Below are 19,216 nucleotides of genomic sequence, written 5' to 3'. Positions count from 1 at the left end.
CATTAGGGTTGATTGATGTGTGTCATCTAGTGTTATTTTACTACAAACTCTAGGGCTGTTTGTGACACTTATAGGAATAGTTCGGTGGATTGATCGGAAATAATAACTTTGAGGTTGTTTCGTACCCTACAAGCAATTTCATCTTATTTTCTCCGCGATAGGAACTTTGGAGTGACTTTTGTCGCACATTGAGGGATTGCCATATGATCTAATTATGTTATCATTGTTGAGAGAACTTGCACTAGTGAAAGTATGAACCCTAGGCCTTGTTTTCAAGCATTGACATACCGTTTTCTCCCACTTTTATTACTTGCTACCTTGCTGTTTTTATATTTTAAGAATACAAAAACCTATATCTACCATCCATATTGTAGTTGTATCACCACCTCTTCACTGAACTAGTGCACCTATACAATTTACCATTGTATTGGGTGTGTTGGGGACACAAGAGATTCTTTGTTATTTGGTTGCAGGGTTGCTTGCGAGAGACCATCTTCATCCTACGCCTCGCATGGATTGATAAACCTTAGGTCATCCACTTGAGGGAAATTTGCTACTGTCCTACAAAACTCTGCACTTGGAGGCCCAACACGAGTCTGCAAGAATAAGGTTGCGTAGTAGACATCAAGCTATTTTCTAGCGCCGTTGGCGGGGAGGCTAGGTAAGCGGCACTCACATCCCGTCAGCGAAGCTCTTTTTTGGCGCCGTTGCCGGGGAGGTTAGTGCTTGAAGGTATATCTTTAGATCTTGCAATCTAATCTTTTAGTTTCTTTTTTTATCACTAGTTTAGTTTATAAAATAAAATTACAATAAATATGGAATTGACGTTGCCTCATATGCTTCATCTTTTTAATGTCTTTCGAGAAAATAAGGATTCCGATAATTGTGCTTAATTTCTAGAGGATGAATGATGAGCATGATTGCAATGTTGTTAGCATGAATTCTTTGAATATCCATAGTACTAATGATGATTGCACTAGTCATGATAAAAATGTTTATTATAAGCACGTCAATTTTTGTGGAGTGCATAGAGTTTGCTGTTACATACCAAATAGGGAAGATAGATTTTCCAAGAGTCATAAGTATTTAGAAACTAAATGGTTGCAAGAGAGGGTAGATGTGTGTGTTGAAATATTTAATTTTTTCGCCATCCTTGTGAACTTTGCAATGAACATGGTCACTTAAATCTCCAATGCAAATTGTTTCATGATCGAACCGTGTCCAAAAATTGTGATGACTTGATTTCGCTTGCGCATCATAATGAACTTAATTTGCTTCTGGGTTATGAAGAAATGAAACGTATAACTGGGTATACCAGAATATAACCCTAAGAGAGTTCTTGATTTTGATCTAGAGGAAATTTATATGTATTATGCAGTAAATTACTTTGAAAATCCTTATATTGCCAATTACTTAAAGACAAGAAAACAAATAGAAGATGAATAGAATACTAATGAAGGGGAAGAGGTTTCCCAATACCCTCCTATTTTCTCTTATGATGAATCAGATAACGAGGAGGAGCTTTTTATTCAAACCAATCTCATCAATAAGGAGCTCCAAAAAGGTGATTAAACCCACACATATACCTGGCCATCTGCCGGTCCGGGCCGGGCCCACCGAAGCCCGTGACAGAAAACCTGGGCCCGAGCCCGGCCCGGCCCGGCCGTCGGGCCCGATTTTTGGGCCCAAGCCCAGCCCGAAAGTGTTAAAGCCCATCGGGCCTCGGGCCACGGGTCGGGCCACTTTAGTAAATCACGAAAACAGCGGGCCCAGGCCCGAGCCTGGCCCGGTCTCGGGCTCAAAATCTAGTCCCGAGCCCGGCCCGGGTGTAGCGTCGGGCCGGGTCGGGTCAGGCTTTTTCATGTCAGGCCGGGTCGGGCCGACCGGGTCGGGCTGCCCATGGCCAGGTATACCCACACATGATGTGAAGAAGAAAAAGAAAAGGCAAAGAAGCAAAGGTAAAAAGGTATCCCTCCCAAATGATGTTGCTCCTGTTATTTTTATGCCTATTACTCATTCTGATGATTATGATTGGGAAAGTAATGATACTTGTTATAATCTTGAGAATCTTTTTGGCACCAACTTAGAAAATTGTGATGATAATAATTGTTATATTATTGGTGTTATCCATACTATTAACGATGAGAGTGACTATGCTTATTGAAAGTGCATTATATCGACTAGAGGGGGGGTGAATAGGCGATTTTTATGGAAGTCTTCAAAACATGGAAGTTTCGAAGACAAACGATAGAAATAAACCTATTACCATGCAGCGGAAGGTAGACTACACTAGGCAAACCATAGTCAAGTATTCAATGAAGTGAAAGCACAATGACTAATAACAGCTAGGTAGTAAGGATCAGGTAGGAAGATATTATGAAGCCAATCAGAACAAGCAGTCACTCAGTGAAGACAGAAGATAGTGCAATCATACAATGACTTCACAAGGACCAACAGTAAGTAAAGGGAAGGGAAGGATGAAACCAGTGACTCGTTGAAGACAATGATTTGTTGGACCAGTTCCAGTTGCTGTGACAACTGTACGTCTGGTTAGGGCGGCTAGGTATTTAAACCTGAGGACACACAGTCCCAGACACCCAGTCCTGAACACGCAGCTCAGGACACCCAGTCCTCACCGTATTCCCCTTGAGCTAAGGTCACACAGACCTCGCCCAATCACTCTGGTAAGTCTTCAAGGTAGACTCCCAAACCTTCACAGACTTCGTTCACCGGCAATCCACAATGTCTCTTGGATGCTCAGAACGCGACGCCTAACCGGCTGGAGGATGCACAGTCCTCAAGTGTAATAAGTCTTCAGATCACACAGACAAGAAGACTTAAGTGATGCCTAATTCTCTTTGGCTCTGGGTGGTTAGGGCTTTATCCTCGCAAGGAATTCTCTCTCAAAGGCTTCGAAGGTGGGTTGCTCTCAAACGACAAAAGCCGTACTCTAACTCTGAGCAGCCAACCGTTTATGGTTGTATGGGGTGGGCTATTTATAGCCACTAGGCAACCCGACCTGATTTGTCCGAAATGACCCTGGGTCACTAAGGAACTGACACGTGTTCCAACAGTCAGATTTCAAACACACACGACAACTTTACTTGGGCTACAAGCAAAGCTGACTTGTCCGACTCTGGACAAGATTTGCTCTCATAGTCTTCACTCGAAGACATAGGTTTTGGTTAAGCATCACTTCAGTCATTCTGACTGGTTCTCTTGGACCCCACTTAACAGTACGGTGGTTCCTATGACTCAATAAAGAAGAAAAAGAACTACGAAAGATCTGAGTCTTCGAGCTCCATAGGCTTCATGCGATGTCTTCTCTTGTCACAGTCTTCAATGTGAATATCTTCACATACCACCTTTGACATCAATGTCTTCATACATTTTTAGGGGTCATCTCTGGTAGGAAAACTGAATCAATGAGGGACTTCTACCTGTGTTATCCTGCAATTCTCACAAACACATTAGTCCCTCAACTAGGTTTGTCGTCAATACTCCAAAACCAACTAGGGGTGGCACTAGATGCACTTACAATCTCCCCCTTTTTGGTGATTGATGATAAACTAGTTGAAGTTTTCAACGGGGAATATAATATGTGAAATTGTGAAGGATAAGGAATTGTCTTCATAAGTTGCAAAGGCTCCCCCTGAAGATGTGCATATAAGTAATTTGCTTTTGGAATGCAAATGCACATGGCAGGTTGTACTCGTGGAGATCCTCTTCAACTTATGATGACAGTTCATTATGCATGTGAAGGTATGTGAAGATAATGACATGCATAATGGAAAATGGACGTCTGCAAAATGATCTAAGTGCGGAATTTATCGTCGCACATGCGGAATTTATCATCGCATCACAAAGTAGCAAATAAGTAGCAGACGACCATCGAGTTTAGGTGTTACAACTCAAAGAGCCAAATGTATCAAAACGAGAGTTGTAAACACTAGGAAAAATATAAAGCAACTGCCCATGTGGACCCGCTTGAAGACTATCAAACTCATATGCTTCTCCCCCTTTTGTCAGTAAGGACCAAAAAGGTTTGAAGACATAGAGCATCTACTCGTTCCCATGAAGAGTAGGTGAAGCAGCAGGGTCGTCGGTGGTGTTCGGCGGTGCAGAAGAACTTCGAGAAGTGTCGAAGCGTGCTGAAGGAGGTGGCGGTGAAGCAGCATCGTCTTCGTCCTCGATCACTCTGGCATTCACAGTTGCCGCAGAGGAAGAGAACTCAGAGTCTTCAAGAGATGGAGTTCGTCGCAGCACTGCCCTTCGAGGAGGTGTGGAGTAAAACTTGAAGCGTTCAGAGAAGCCATCCTCTTGAAGATCATCTTTAGAGCACATAAGCGTCAGCCCTTTCCATGTGCGTCGAGAGGTTTGATGGGCAACAAAGGCATTCTTGGTGGCAAGATTGAGAATGCGGTTGACATCCACCAAGAGGCCTTGCATTTGGCGCTTCAGCCAGTCATGATGCCTATCCTGTTTCTGATGAAGAGCCACCAGAAGCTCTCGGTCGTTGAGAACATGAGATCGCTTCTTGGGTCGTTGGGCAATAGTGCTTTCGGTGGCTTCAGTAAGGGCACGATGAGGTGCACGTGTAGTTCCAGCCAGAGGATAAACACGGTTGACTGCTACAACTCCTTCAATGTTCTGAGAGAAACTTTGATGCTCCACATTCTGAAGACTAAGAGGCTGCTTGGCAGGCTCAGGATAAATGGCTTCAACGGACATATCCACATCAGGCAGAAAGATCCGATGATTGCGAGCAGATGGCTGATATGAGATAGCGGAGTGGAGTTTAATCAGCTGCATTATCCATGGAGCGTAGAACTTCAAGCCAAAAAGATCAGAGCCTGATGCAGCAAGTCGGCGGATGAAGAAGTCTTGTGCATTGAAGCATTTGCCATGAAGAATATAGAAGACCAAAGTCTTCATTGCACCTTCCAGCTTGGCATGTGGAGAATGTCCTTTGATGGGCCAGAGAGTCCGCCTTATGATGTGATAGATAGTCCTTGGCAGATACTCAAGGTCTTCAATAAAGAACTCCTTAGGATATGCAGCATCTTGTGGCAAGGGCTTCATCATACTGAGCATCTGACTCATCTTTGGTTCAGGCTTCTGAAAGATGCTCTCCATAGCTTCACTGTGAAGCTGACAGCCAGGAGTGGGCAGACCAGTGAGCTCAATGATATCAAAGGTTTTGGCTTCATGATGAACATTTCCTGTCATCCACTCCAGGACCCAAGTCTTCGGATCTCTGTTGTACCCACGGATGTGAAGTGTGGCATAGAATTGGAGCAGCAACTCTTCATTCCAGTGCTCTTGGTCGATGACAAACGGTGACAATCCAACCTCTTTGAAGCAATCCAGAGCTTCTTCCAGACAGGGCAGACCAGCTATTGCTTCGGTGTCAAGACGCTTATGTGGGAAGATGCGACCTTGATTGTACAGAATGCAGGAGTAATAGCTTCGCTGCGGATAGCTCCAGAACCGATCAGAAGATATTCTTTCCCTTGAGTAGGGGTTCTTGGAGCTATTGAAGAAAGTGTTGTCTGCTTTGAAGCCATTAACATTGAAGGATCCAGGTGCTGATGCAGGACCTGGAAACCTGGGCAACCTTGGAATTGGCTTCTGTACCTGAGGCCTATGCTCAACATGATAGTCAAACTGAGGACCAGCAGCAGGAGCAGGAATAGAAGCAGTAGCATCATTGGCTTCGCTGACTTCTGGTGCTTGGGTTGGTGTGGGCTCCACATTTGCTTCAGCCATCACAACGTCAGTGGCTTCATTTGTTTTGGTGGTGGCTGCCTCAAGATTCTCAACCTCCACATGATGAGCTGGAGGGTCGGTCACAGTCACGTTCTCCTCGAGAACAACTTCTTGGTGATACGGGGGTGTAGCAACCCTTGGGGTTTCTTCTTCATCGGCTGATGCAGCCGGAACATCTTCAGCCGCTTTAGCTTCAGACTCGGAGACTGGAGACCTTGGTCCTTTGCAAAGCCTGCGTAATGCTGGCGACGCTTGTGGAGTTGGGGTTGGCTGAGCCTCAAAGTCATCGTCCTATTGTGCTTGTGGGTGATCAGCCCATGATGCATCCTGAGCAATTGGCGTCAGAGGACGACCAATGCTGATGAGTTTGCTGTGCGTAAGCACAGGAGATGATACCTGTTGGTGCTCGATCTGAGGAAGAACTGCATCATCTTCAACATGGTCATGGTGACCAATGTCTTCAGCAGCGGTGGGATCAGCTGCTGGAATGTCTTCAGCTTCATGAGCCTCTATGAAAGCAGGCTCATGGACAGTCAGTTGGCGCTCTTGATGTTCAGTGGCAGGGCAAACCATGGAGATGGGTTCAACAATTAAGGGCTCTGTGGGAGCAGCCCGTTCCTTCTTGGTCTTCCGCTTCTTCTTGGAGGGAGCAGTAGCAGAGGCTTCAGGATGTTTCCTCTTTCTGGCTTCAGCCTCAGCAGTCCTCGTCTTCTTCAGTTCTGAAGCGGTTGACCTGGCCTTTGGCTTCGAGCCAGTCATGCTAGTTGGGAAGACAATGGGATCTGCTTCCTGCCTTGGTGCGTTGGGTTCGGCCATAGTGGGCTTCTTCTTCTGCTTAGCAGCCATCCTGGGATCAATACCCGGACGCCCAAGGGCCTTGCGCTTCTCAGCCTCGTTGTAGCCTTGCACACACTTGTTAGCCAGGCTCTTCATGCGCTCACGAGAACCCTGAGCTTGTGCATGTTTCTTGAGAAAGGCTTCTTTGAGCTCGTGCAGCATAATCATGAAGTTTTTCACCTCTTACACGCTGAGCTTGGCCAGACGCTTCTTGAACTGAGCTTTCTCAAAGTCAACCTTTTGCTTCAGTTCAACAATGCGCTGGGCGATAGCTAATTCTGAAGCAATGGCGCCATGGAAGGCGACACTGAGGCCAATTGGAAGTTGTAGATCTTCGAAGCTGAGGTTGGGCGTGTCAAACCACTCATCAATGAAGTTGTGGATGATTGCCACGTCAAAGAAAGGAAGATCATTGAAGATTTCTGCTTCTTCTTTGCTCTTGATCAGTTGCTCAAGAGCATCATCTGCAAGATCTTCATCACTGGACAGATCGATGGCATCGTTGCGCATAATAGCAGCAGCTGTCAGTTCTTGGCCGGTGTGTGGTAGAGGCATCTTGACTTTCTGGGGCTTGGAGATGCGTGACAAATCTTTAGACTGCACACTATCTTCAGGAGGTGCAGTAGCCAGTGGCTTCGCCCATGAGATTTTTGGTGCAGAGGAAGGCTTTGAAGCTTTAGGCTGCTTCAACTTCTTTGGCTCCGGCGCTGCAGGCGCTTCATCTGATTTAGCGTCATCTGCATGCTCATTCACGGCTGTCCCTTGAACCACGATATGAGTGATGAGACCTTCCAAGTTGTAGAAGGGCCCAAGAAGATTGGTTTCAGCTTCGCGGGTGCCATCGGCACGGGGAGCAGAGGGACCAGGGTTGAAGTCTAATCCCATAGACTTCTTGTTCTGCTTTGCCGAATTCTGGGCAAACTGGAAGTTGCGCTTGAACAGATTGTCGTCACGACACCATAGCAGTGACGATGGGTCAGCATCCGCAGGCTGTGGTCCACGGACCATGCAGGTATAGAAGCCTTGTTTAATCGCTTCATCTCTGGACCTGGGTTGAAGATTTTTGTAGAGGATGTCTCCCCATGGTCGCTTGATGGCATTCTTTTCAGCATATTCCTCTGTCACAAATCTGTACTTGAACCACTGTTCTGCCCAATATCGTCGAATCCATTGGATTCGTGTCTTGCGTTGATTGTAATCCTCTTCAGGATCTGTCTTGTACAGCACTGAGAGGTCATCAGGCAGATCTCTGGATGTTTCTCCTCGACGCTTTCTGCCACCCTTCCTTGCTGATTTCTCTGCAGCCATGAACTTTAAACTGAATGGCTTCAATACGTTCAAAGGCTTCAAAGGCTTTCGCTTGCTAGACAAACAGGAACTGGCTTCGAGAGAATTTATGTGATACTGTAAGAATTCTATAAATGAATGCAGACTATGAGAACCAAGGGATTCTCCCACGGACATGTACCTGTGACAACATTAAGGTGCGAGGGAAGGGGAAGAGGTCATATGCATTCTCAGAAGATTTTGAAGATAAATCAGTTTAGAAGACATTGACCTCATCGTGCGAAGACATTCACTCATAGATAAGGAGTTGGTTCCAGATTTGTACGAATCCACGGATCAGTACAAGTGAGGAATCTAAATACTTTGTGAAGCATAAGTGAATATACTTGGCATATTATGAGATGCAGTATGAAATAGATCCAACTTGTGTGAATAGAAACTGCTTGTGGTAGAAAGTGACGAATCTATAGGATCAAAGGGGTCGTAAAAAGGAAGTTTTATTTACCACACGAAGAACTGCTAGACGGAGTGGAAGAGGAGGCCGAGCAGTCCGATCGTCTGTGCCCTAACTTGGCGACGGAGGACACCTACGGCGAAGGCGGAGAAGACGATGTCCGCCGTCGGCGTGAAGACTGCGTCGGAGAGATTGCGGCAGCTAAGCGCTTCATCGCCGGCGTTGTCGAGGGCTAGCGGTGGCGCTAGGGTTCGTGCGAGAGTGGAAGAAGAGATAATGACTGTGGTGTGGCGCATATTTATAGGGACAGAGGCGGCTCAGTGTTATTACACAGGTGCCCCTGGCGATTCACATGTGAGGAACACGTGGCCATCATGCAGCATATCGGAGGTTGTTCCACATCCCACGCACGCCTGGATTATCGGGTGGTCGTTCCCACTTCTCCGGGTTTCAGGTGAAGGAATTAGCATTGAAAGCAGACTTAATGTTTGTCTCTGTATCTTCTGTTGACAAGGACGTAGAGAAGACATTTGACAGTTTCAAAAGAATGCATATGATTTGGAGAGATAGAGTTTGAGATAGAAAGCATAGAGAGGTTAGGGTCCGATCACATTCACTTAGTTCAAAAGATTCAACAAGAAGACATAGCTATAAGTGAATGCTGTAGAGGACAGAACACTAGTATATATATATATAATCAACATAGTGAAGATAATCATGAAGACATGTTGAGATTGAAGCCAAACCAAATGTGAAGACATAGCAAATGTAACACCATGAGTGAAACACTTAGAACATTTGGTGGTGGCGTTACCCACCGTATAGGAAGTATTAGACCCAGACACGGCGCACAATTATCGTGGCGCTCCGAAGTCAAATTCCTCATTAATGTATTCACACTTAGAATGCATGTCTTCATTATTGAAGATACACTTTACTTCGTGTGTTCCACATCTAAGTCATCAATATGCATAAGTGTTAGGATGTGTGCCTGATCACAGGACATTTGAGGATTCCAAGATATTTAGCTCACATCGTAACTTGCAAAATCTTTTCTCATCCAAGGGCTTGGTGAAGATATCTGCCAATTGCTCTTCAGTGTTGACGTGTATGATATCAATGTCTTCCTTCACAACATGATCTCTGAGAAAGTGATGATGAATCTCAATGTGCTTTGTCTTCGAGTGCTGAACTGGGTTGTTGGCAATCTTGATGGCGCTTTCATTGTCGCAGTAGAGTGGCACTTGCTTCAGATGAATGCCATAGTCTTTGAGTATTTGCTTCATACACAGAAGCTGAGCGCAGCAAGATCCAGCAGCAATGTATTCAGATTCAGCAGTGGAGAGAGATACACAGTTCTGCTTCTTTGAAGACCAACATACAAGTGATCGTCCTAGAAAATGACATGTGCCTGATGTAGACTTGCAATCCACCTTGTCATCAGCATAATCAGCATCCGAGAATCCAACCAGATCAAACTCTGAGCCCTTTGGATACCATAATCCTAGAGTTGGGGTGTGAGCCAAATATCGAAGAATTCGCTTCACAGCTAAGTGATGCGATTCCTTTGGTGCCGCTTGGAATCGAGCACACATGCAAACACTAAGCATAATATCTGGCCTAGATGCACATAGATAAAGCAAAGAACCAATCATGGAGCGGTATACCTTTTGATCGAACTCTTTACCATTATCGTCGGGACCCAGATGATGTTTGGCTGGCATTGGCGTCGTGAAGCCTTTGCAGTCTTGCATACCGAACTTCTTCAGGAAATCTTTGAGATACTTCTCTTGAGATATGAAGATGTCGTTGCGTTGCTGTCATATTTGAAGACCGAGGAAGAAATTCAGCTCTCCCATCATGGACATCTGATATTGCCCTTGCATCATATATCCAAACTCTTCAGTGTACTTCTGATTGGTGCAGTCGAAGATAATGTCATCCGCATATATTTCGCACACAAACAGTTCACCATCATATGTCTTCGTGAAGAGAGTGGGGTCGAGGGAACCAGGTGTGAAGCCTTTGCTCTTTAGGAAGTATTTGAGCGTGTCATACCAAGCCCGAGGGGCTTGTTTGAGGCCATACTATCGGCGTTCTGGGAACGGGGGTCCCCAGACTTGCCTGCCTGCGGCCTGCGGCGTGGCTCAAAGGGGGGGCCCAGCGCGGCCCATCTTCACCAACACAAACCCAAGACCCTCGCGAGGGGCCAAGCCTCGCGGGGCGGACGACGCGGAGCTTCCTCAGGCGTGGCCTCGTCAGGCTGGCTCACGAGGAGGCGGAGATATCAAGGCGGGGTACCTCACGAGGTACCCGTGACGCAAGCCATGACGACCGGGGGCGCCAGGCGGGTGCCAGCCCGCGCAGCGTCCTCCCTTCCTCTTTGGTGCAAAGGGGGCAAGTGCAGCCGCGGAGTACCGAGGCATCAGGCAAAGGTTTCCATTTCGGTGCAACGAGACCAAGACCAGGAGGACTACGAGACGGAGGTCACTGTGGAGCCCAAGACGGCATCATCACCAGAGCTTTGCGCAGGCGAAGACTACTTTTGTCAGGATAGTTGATACTACCTATCCCCCTTCAAATTAGCCCGCCATTGTTGGCTCCCTTCCCGCACGATATTTGGGAAGAGGACCAGGGCCTCTATAAATAGGACCAGCCACCCACAGAGCAAGGGGACAAGACGGAGAGTAGGCAGAGGCAGGGAAAGAGAGAGAGAAGATCAGAAAGAGAGAGAGAGAAAGGTGACTGAGCTCCTCCCAGTAGTTCATCACCCCAGCCAAGAACAGACCCTCGCGCGGCAGTTCTTCCTTGTATTGTTCATCATCATCAGCCCAAGAGGCAATCCACCACACCACACACTGGAGTAGGGTATTACACCACAACGGTGGCCCGAACTAGTATAAACCATGTGTCTCTTGTGTTGTTCTTTCCTTAGTTCAGATCCTAGCAGGGCGGAGGGGTGCAAGTAGGTAGGAGGCGAAATCTCCGCGCGCACCCCAGTGTTCGAACCTCAAGGCTCTGCCGGAACCCAAAATCCGACATTTGGCGTGCCAGGTAGGGGTGCGCCGGAATCCACCTTCTACCGCTTCGCGCCCCGTCGCGTCGTCATTACCATGTCCGGCGACCAGGCGGGCAACCCAGATCCGTGGGCGGCGTGGCCCGCCCGCGCAAAGCCGCTTGCCTCGGGCGACCCCGTGCCCCAGGCAGCTTGCGGTCCGCAGGGCGCTGCGGGCCGTGGGCGACGCGGACAGGCTCCGACAGCTCTCACACCGCGACAAGCGCGGTCGGCAGCAAGGGCCACCAATCACGCCGCGACCACGACACCATACACCTGCAAGGAGTAGGCGAACTCGAAGGCCGCGCTCACAGTGGCCCGAGAGCTGCTGTAGTGCAGGCTACTGGAGGGCGACCACGACGTGCTGCTGGAGCGAGTGGCAGAGCTCCTGGGCTTCGCCGCCTCGGGGGCTCACCCCTTCTCCACCCAGCTCCAATCTCAGGCCCAGGGCGGCCCGCACGGGCGCTCTGCGCACGCCCGCGGGCTCCAAGGCTACTCCAACGCCAGCGAAGCTGTCAGCGCCGGACCGGCGGCGGTGCTGCCCCCGCTCCTGGTCCGTGAAGAAGAAGGACTCGACGTGACCCGCGACCCAAGTGGACAGCCGCGCTACCACCCCACGGTGGGCGCGTCAGGCAGGACCGCGTGGCATGCGGGGCATTACGGCATGGCATTCGGGACGACGGCACCGGAGGAATATGTGCCCCTCATGATGAACCGAGGACACCCACACGAGAGCGAACAAGGCTCGCTCCTCAGCCCAAGCTGGGGGGACGAGGCGCCAGAAGCTGAGCCTTTCCGGGAGCCCCGGGACGGTCCCACTGGCCACGATGGCGCCAACAATTATTGGGTACCGCTAGTTTTTTAGGAGTAGGCATACGCTGACCATGGATCGCAGGAGGTGCAGGTCGCCACAGCGAGCCGCTGCCCCGCTCCCACAGTCTCCTGCCCCTCGGGAGGAGGGCGCAGGGGGCTGCAGGAGAGGGTCCGGGATCCGACGTCACCACCGCGGCGTTCGGAGCAAGGTGCTCTCAGGAGGTAGGCCCTCCGCTGGGGAGGTGCCTCAGGGCCTGCCCCCGGCGGAGGACCCGTGGTCATCGGGGGAACCGCTGGCGACCGCTCTACCCCATCGGCAGCGTCCTGGTTTCCGGTCGTCGTCGATGGCACTAGAGTGTTGTGCAAGGCGGGGCCCTCATCTGGAGATATGAAGCAAGGCCGGTACCTGTGAAGAAGGCCTAGTGCCTGTGAAGCTCGCCGCCCCGTGACACTCTCACGTAATTATGAGTGGGGCTGTACACGCCCCGAAGTCTCAGGGGTGCCGCCTCAGGCCCTGGGGCTCCCTCCCACGCCCAGTGGCAGCACTTAGCTCCGCGCTAGTGAGAAGACGTCCAAGACTAGACTAGGTGCCGAACGCGGCCTTTTGTTTGCTTTCGTCGCTTTTCCCTTTGGTTGCCGTTTTCCCCCGCTGGATTCGAATTTGAGATTTGTGTGTGTTCGGGGAAGGGGTGCTTAGTCTCGTTCGAGCAATTTCTCGCATTTCGGTTACCGCATCGCCTCAGCTTCCTCCCCTCGCGAGCCGGGTCAGGCCTAGCTTGCGCGCAGCCCAGACTGCCGCCGACGTGACCTCTTAGGAGGATGTTTTACTGCAGATCCTATGAACCCAATCAGGGAACACCCGAAACACCACAACCCCCCACGGGCTGCCTCAGGGCCAGCAAGGAACAAAGGTAAACTAGCCGACCAGCGAGTCGCTTGGGCCAACCACTTGGCGCGGGCGCATGGGCAATGTAGCGCCTACTAATACGATGAGCACATGTTTTACATAAGGGGCTCCCCCTCCAAAATGCTCACAATGCAATCAGGCCAAAACCTGAGCTCTATTCATGCAGGGTAAGGAAGTAGGAGCAATGCACAATTAGTCGGATGAATCTCCCAATGCGTTCTCAAGAGCACCACCTGAGCCGTTGTTGGTGTCGCTGAACTCGCCATCGCTGTCCGCATCGCCGCCAGTGGTGTCAGGGCCGTTCACCACGCCGCCCTCGTCGGCCGCCACGATCGCGTCGTCGTTGTCTGAAGCGAAGGCCCTGATAAGGGCGTTCACATTGTCCTCCACCCAGCGCGCCAGGTCGCCTCGGACGGCTTGGGGGACTGGGGCGATGGCGGCGTCAAAATCAAAGTGGGGATCCATGTCTTGGAGGTGCCTGAAGACGCGAGAAAAGGCGCTCCCAAGCAGGCTGCGGCTCCTCTCCTCCACCAACCTGTCAGCCCTGACCGACCGCGCCTCCAGCTGCGTCACCACGTCAGTGAAGAACTGAAGATTGCCAGCATAGTTGACTGCGTGCGGCTCGCCAACAGCCGCCTCGCAAATGTTGCCCAAGGCTGCGTTGGCTATCTCCCGGAGCGTGGCAAGCATGGGGCCGTGCTCATGCTCCAGGATCTGCCGCTGACGGATCTCGTCCGCATTCTGGCCCGCGACGACATCAGCCTCCTCCACCCGCTGGCAAAGAAGGAGCACCTCGGCCTGGGAAGCGGTTAACTCGCCTTGCGCCACCTCAAGAGCTGCCCGGAAAGCGTCGGCCCGCCGCGTCGCCTCCTCTAGCTTGGCCCTCAAGGCAGCAGTCCTGCCTTCAGCTTTGGCCCGGATCAACCCCAGCTTCTCGTCGAACTCGTGTTCGAGGTTCAAATGCGCCATCGCCACTCGGCGTCCGACCTCCTCCAGAACGCGGGCTTCCCGTGCAGCGACATCATCCTCCGCCTGCATCACCAAGCGCTCCCTCGTCTCCAGACGCTCGTACTCACGGGTGCGTTCGGCGGCTTCCAGCGTCAGCGCCTCCTCACGCTTCTGGAGCTCTGCTGAGTCGCCGGAGGCCACCTTCATCGATGCGAGAGCTGCCTCGCGCAGCTCCACCTGCTCCTCCAGTGAGTGGCACCAGGCCAGGAGCTCCCGAGCCCGCTCCTCCACCGCCGTTCGCCGCCGGTCAGCTTCCCGAGCCTCCTCAGCGGCCCAAGATCAGGCCTCCCGAGAGGCCACCAGCGACGCCTTGGCCTCTGCGTCGTCAAGATCACGCTGACGGCGCGCAAGGGCAATGGCGCCCTCCAGCTCGCGCCTCTTTGCAGCCAGGCGCAGGCCCTCGGCCTCAAGGTGCGAGTCTTCATCGGCAAGCTCCTCTCCAAGCAGGCTTACCGCGTCAGCCTCCCTTCGAAGGAATCCTTGGCGGAGAGCGCGACGCTCCCGAGCACGCTCGAGCACGTCCTCCACACCATCATCTGCCCCAAGCAAGCGCCGGGGGCCGCAAGCCAGCACTCCCCCGCCGGGCTGGGGGCTGGCACCCTCGCGACGGTCGGGAACGCCGCGTCAGAAGCCCGGCCGGGGGCCAGCCCGTCCCCAGGTGAAGAGCGCAGGAAGCGCCTCAGCCAATCACAGTCCACGACCAGGCGAGAAGCCCACGGCGGGCCGGCCATGCCACGAGAAGGCCCGCGAAGGATCGTGAGGTGCGCAGGGCCACGATACGCCTCGGGACGGTTCGCCTCGTCAGTCGCCCTCACCACAAGGGCTCCACTGCTTGGAGTGCTTGAGGACGATGGAGGGGGCGAAGCCAAGGGGGACGGCTCCTCAGCCGTCTCCGCAAGCTCGGCTGGAAGGGTCCTGCGGAGCAAGAGTCAGTAAGAGCAACAGGAGGATCAGGAGCTGGGAAAGGAGAAGGCTTACTCATCAGTGGCAAAGTACTTCCTATGCTTCAGCAAGCGACAAGGGTAATCGTCGCCCAAGGCCTCCCTTCTCTTCCGGAGGGCCTAAAAGTCCACGCGGAAGCGGCCTAAGAGTCAGGCGCGGGGATCAACCTGCGAAGAAGATGGAGTGTCAAGGCGATCTGCATCAGGGGTGCCTGCCTGGCATGCGCCGCAAATCGCCTCGCCAAGAGAAGCCGTCGGAGCCTCGATGGCCTCGGTCAAAGGCGCAGAGAGCAGTTGCTTGTCACCCTCAGCCTCGGCGGCGCGGGCCCCGATAACTGCTTCCTCACGAGCCTCGCCCGACGCTGTCACCCCGCCGGGAGCCCCCTCGGCCTCTGGCGCCTCGAGCCTCCCTGCTCTGCCACTTGAGGAAGAGTCGCCTGGGCCGACTGGAAGGGCAGTCACCACCACTGGGTTCTCACGAGGCCCCTGAAGGCCGACGGGGCGCGGCCCCCACTCATCGAAGATAGGCATCTGCCTCACAAGATCGCCCCCGCTCTGGCAGAGGTACAACAAGGCCCCTCCCTGCTGGATACTGCCAGGGTTGGGGTCCCCCGTCAGGATCAAGAGCGCCGTCCTTAGCACTTCCGGTGCCAGGTCCTCTTCCTGGAGCCTCATACGATCATCGCGCCCGCTGAAGGCCCACATCCGGCGGGAGTGGCGCTGGAGAGGAGCAACGCGGCGTAGCAGGAACTCCTTCACCACCTTGGGCGCTGTCACGCCAAGCGACCTCAAGAACATGAAGCGGTGCCAGACGAAGACGAACCGAGGGCTCTCAAGCGTCTCCTGGCCCCAGCCCGAATTGGGGACCGCAGGCGAAGTTGGCTCCGACAGCAGGGGGCTGGGCACCCCGGCATCCACATACAGCCACCGCTCGCGGAACCCTGCCACGGGCGGAGGGAGCTTGAAGTCAATCCCAGAGGCCGCCGTCTCAGGCGTGGCAACGAAGCTCACACACACCCAGCGTTGGGTAGGGTCAACAGGACGCAGCGAGAAGAAGTGGCACAACAAGGCAACCGAAGGAAGGATGCCCATCATAGCCTTGCAAACAAAGGCGAAGACCGAAAGGAGAGCGATGGATTCGGGACCCAGATGCATCATGTGGATCTGATAATGGGAGAGCACGGCATTGAGGAAATCAGAAAAGGGAGGAACCAGACCCGCCCACAGGGCGTCGGCAAAATACGGGACCTCGGTGGCTATCCTTCCGATGGAGAAGTGGGACGCGGGCCAAGCCGTCGTCCTCTCGCATTCATTGAAGATGGTGGCCAGAGCCAAGCTGACTTTGCCCAAGCCCTCGGCGGGGGCCGCCAACGGCGGCGGGCAAGGCGGAGACACGGGTTTCTCCCCTCTTCCCTTCTTCGTCGGAGCCATGGCGATGGGAAGGGGGGGAGGTTCAAGATTGAGTTGGAAACAGAAACCAGAGTTCGAGCGGAGGAAGGACAGAGGGCACTCGAGCAACCAAACAGGGGAACGGCTATGTACGACTACGGGTCCGCCTAGCACGGCGCAAGATAAGGAGGGCGTGGGGGAACAGTGCCGCCCACGTCCAATCAACCACCACGCGGCGCCCAAGGCCGCAGGCTGTTAGGGCCCGCGGCGCTTCATTCTTGCCCTTCCGCCTCCCAGCACGGCCAAGTCCGGGCGCGCCTTGGGCCCGGGGGCTACTATCGGCATTCTGGGAACGGGGGTCCCCAGACTTGCCTACCTGCGTCCTGCGGTGTGGCTCAAAGGGGGGGCCCTAGCGCGGCCCATCTTCACCAACACAAACCCAAGACCCTCGCGGGGCGGACGACGCGGAGCTTCCTCTGGTGTGGCCTCGTCAGGCTGGCTCACGAGGTGGCAGAGAGATCATGGCGGGGTACCTCACGAGGTGCCCGTGACGCAAGCCATGACGACCGGGAGCGCCAGGCGGGTGCCAGCCCGCGCAGTGTCCTCCCTTCCTCTTTGGTGCAAAGGGGGCAAGCGCAGCCGCGGAGTACCGAGGCATCAGGCAAAGGTCACCGTGGAGCCCAAGACGGCGTCATCACCAGAGCTTTGCGCATGCGAAGACTACTTTTGTCAGGATAGTTGATACTAGCTGTCCCCCTTCAAATTAGCCCGCCATTGTTGGCTCCCTTCCCGCTCGATATTTGGGAAGAGGACCAGGGCCTCTATAAATAGGACCAGCCACCCACAGAGCAAGGGGACAAGACGGAGAGTAGGCAGAGGCAGGGAAAGAGAGAGAGAGAGAAGATCAGAAAGAGAGAGAGAGAAAGGTGACTGAGCTCCTCCCAGTAGTTCATCACCCCAGCCAAGAACAGACCCTCGCGAGCCTGTTCTTCCTTGTATTGTTCATCATCATCAGCCCAAGAGGCAATCCACCACACCACACACTGGAGTAGGGTATTACACCACAATGGTGGCCCGAACCAGTATAAACCCTGTGTCTCTTGTGTTGTTCTTTCCTTAGTTCAGATCCTAGCAAGGCGGAGGGGTGAAGGTAGGTAGGAGGCGAAATCTCCGTGCGCACCCCAGTGTTCGAACCTCAAGGGTCTGCCGGAACCCGAAATCCGACACATACAGTGCCTTGTTGAGCTTGTATACCATGTCAGGATGTTTTGGATCATCAAAGCCAGGCGGTTGTGCAACATACACTTATTCTTCAATCTTGCCATTGAGAAAAGCGCTCTTCACATCCATTTGATATAGAATTATGTTATGATGATTTGCATAGGCCAGCAGTATGCGTATGGCTTCAAGTCGAGCCACAGGAGCAAATGTTTCATCGAAGTCAATCCCTTCCACTTGAGTATATCCTTAAGCAATGAGACGAGCTTTGTTTCTGACAATTTGACCATGCTCATCTTGCTTGTTGCGGTATATCCATTTGGTGCCTATTATATTGTGCTACCGACGATCAGGACGCTTAACGAGTTCCCATACATTATTTAGCTCAAACTGTTGAAGCTCTTCTTGCATAGTTTGAATCCATTCAGGTTCCATGAAGGCTTCTTCAACTTTCTTGGGTTCTATTATTGAGACGAATGCGAAGTGCCCACAGAAATTTGCTAGTTGTGTTGCCCTTGAACGAGTGAGCGGACCGGGTGCATTGATGCTATCAATTATTCTCCCAATCTGCACTTCATTGGCAACACGAGGATGTATAGGGCGAAGATTTTGCTCTTGCTGATCATTGTCATTGTTAGAGGGATTGTCTTCAGGCTGAGCATTGTCTTCAGGTTGATCAGGTGCGGAGATGATAAGTTCCTCTTCAGGTTGAGCTTCAGAGGGTATGATTTCTCCAGTTCCCATTAGTTTGATTGATTTACTGGATGGATCTTTGTGAACCGTTAGTCTCATCGAACCACACATCCACTGTTTCAACCACTTTATAATGAAAGAGATTGAAGACTCTGTAGGAGTGCGAATCCTTTCCATATCCAAGCATAAAACCCTCATGTGCTTTTGGTGCAAATTTTGAAGTGTGATGTGGATCCTTGATCCAGCACCTGGCACCAAATACTCTGAAGTAACTGACATTTGGCTTCTTGCCAGTAAGGAGCTCATAAAATGTCTTGTTCAGAAGCTTGTGAAGATAAACACGATTGATTGTATGGCATGCAGTGTCAATGGCTTCAGGCCAGAATTTTCTTGGAGTCTTGTATTCATCAAGCATCATTCGGTCCATCTCAATGAGTGTTCTGTTCTTGCGTTCGACGACGCCATTCTGCTGTGGCATGTACGGAGCTGAGAATTCATGTGTGATGCCCAAAGTATCAAGATATGTATCAAGGCCAGTGTTCTTGAATTCAGTGCCATTGTCACTTCTGATGTGCTTTATCTTGGCGCCATAGTTGTTCATTGCTCGATTGGCGAAGCGTCTGAAGACATCCTGCACTTCAGTCTTGTAGAGGATTATGTGCACCCAAGTATATCTAGAATAATCATCAACAATGGAAAAGCGATAGAGACAAGTAGTAGTAGTAAGAGTTGAGTAATGAGTGGGACCGAAAATATCCATGTGGAGCAGTTCGAAGGGTCGAGTTGTTGTCAGGATTGTCTTCAAGGGATGTTTGGCCCTCGTCATCTTTCCTGCTTCACAGGCA

Source organism: Triticum urartu, chromosome 7 (assembly GCF_003073215.2).
Source record: "Triticum urartu cultivar G1812 chromosome 7, Tu2.1, whole genome shotgun sequence".
NCBI lineage: Eukaryota > Viridiplantae > Streptophyta > Magnoliopsida > Poales > Poaceae > Triticum > Triticum urartu.
This window is presented reverse-complemented; position numbering follows the sequence as displayed.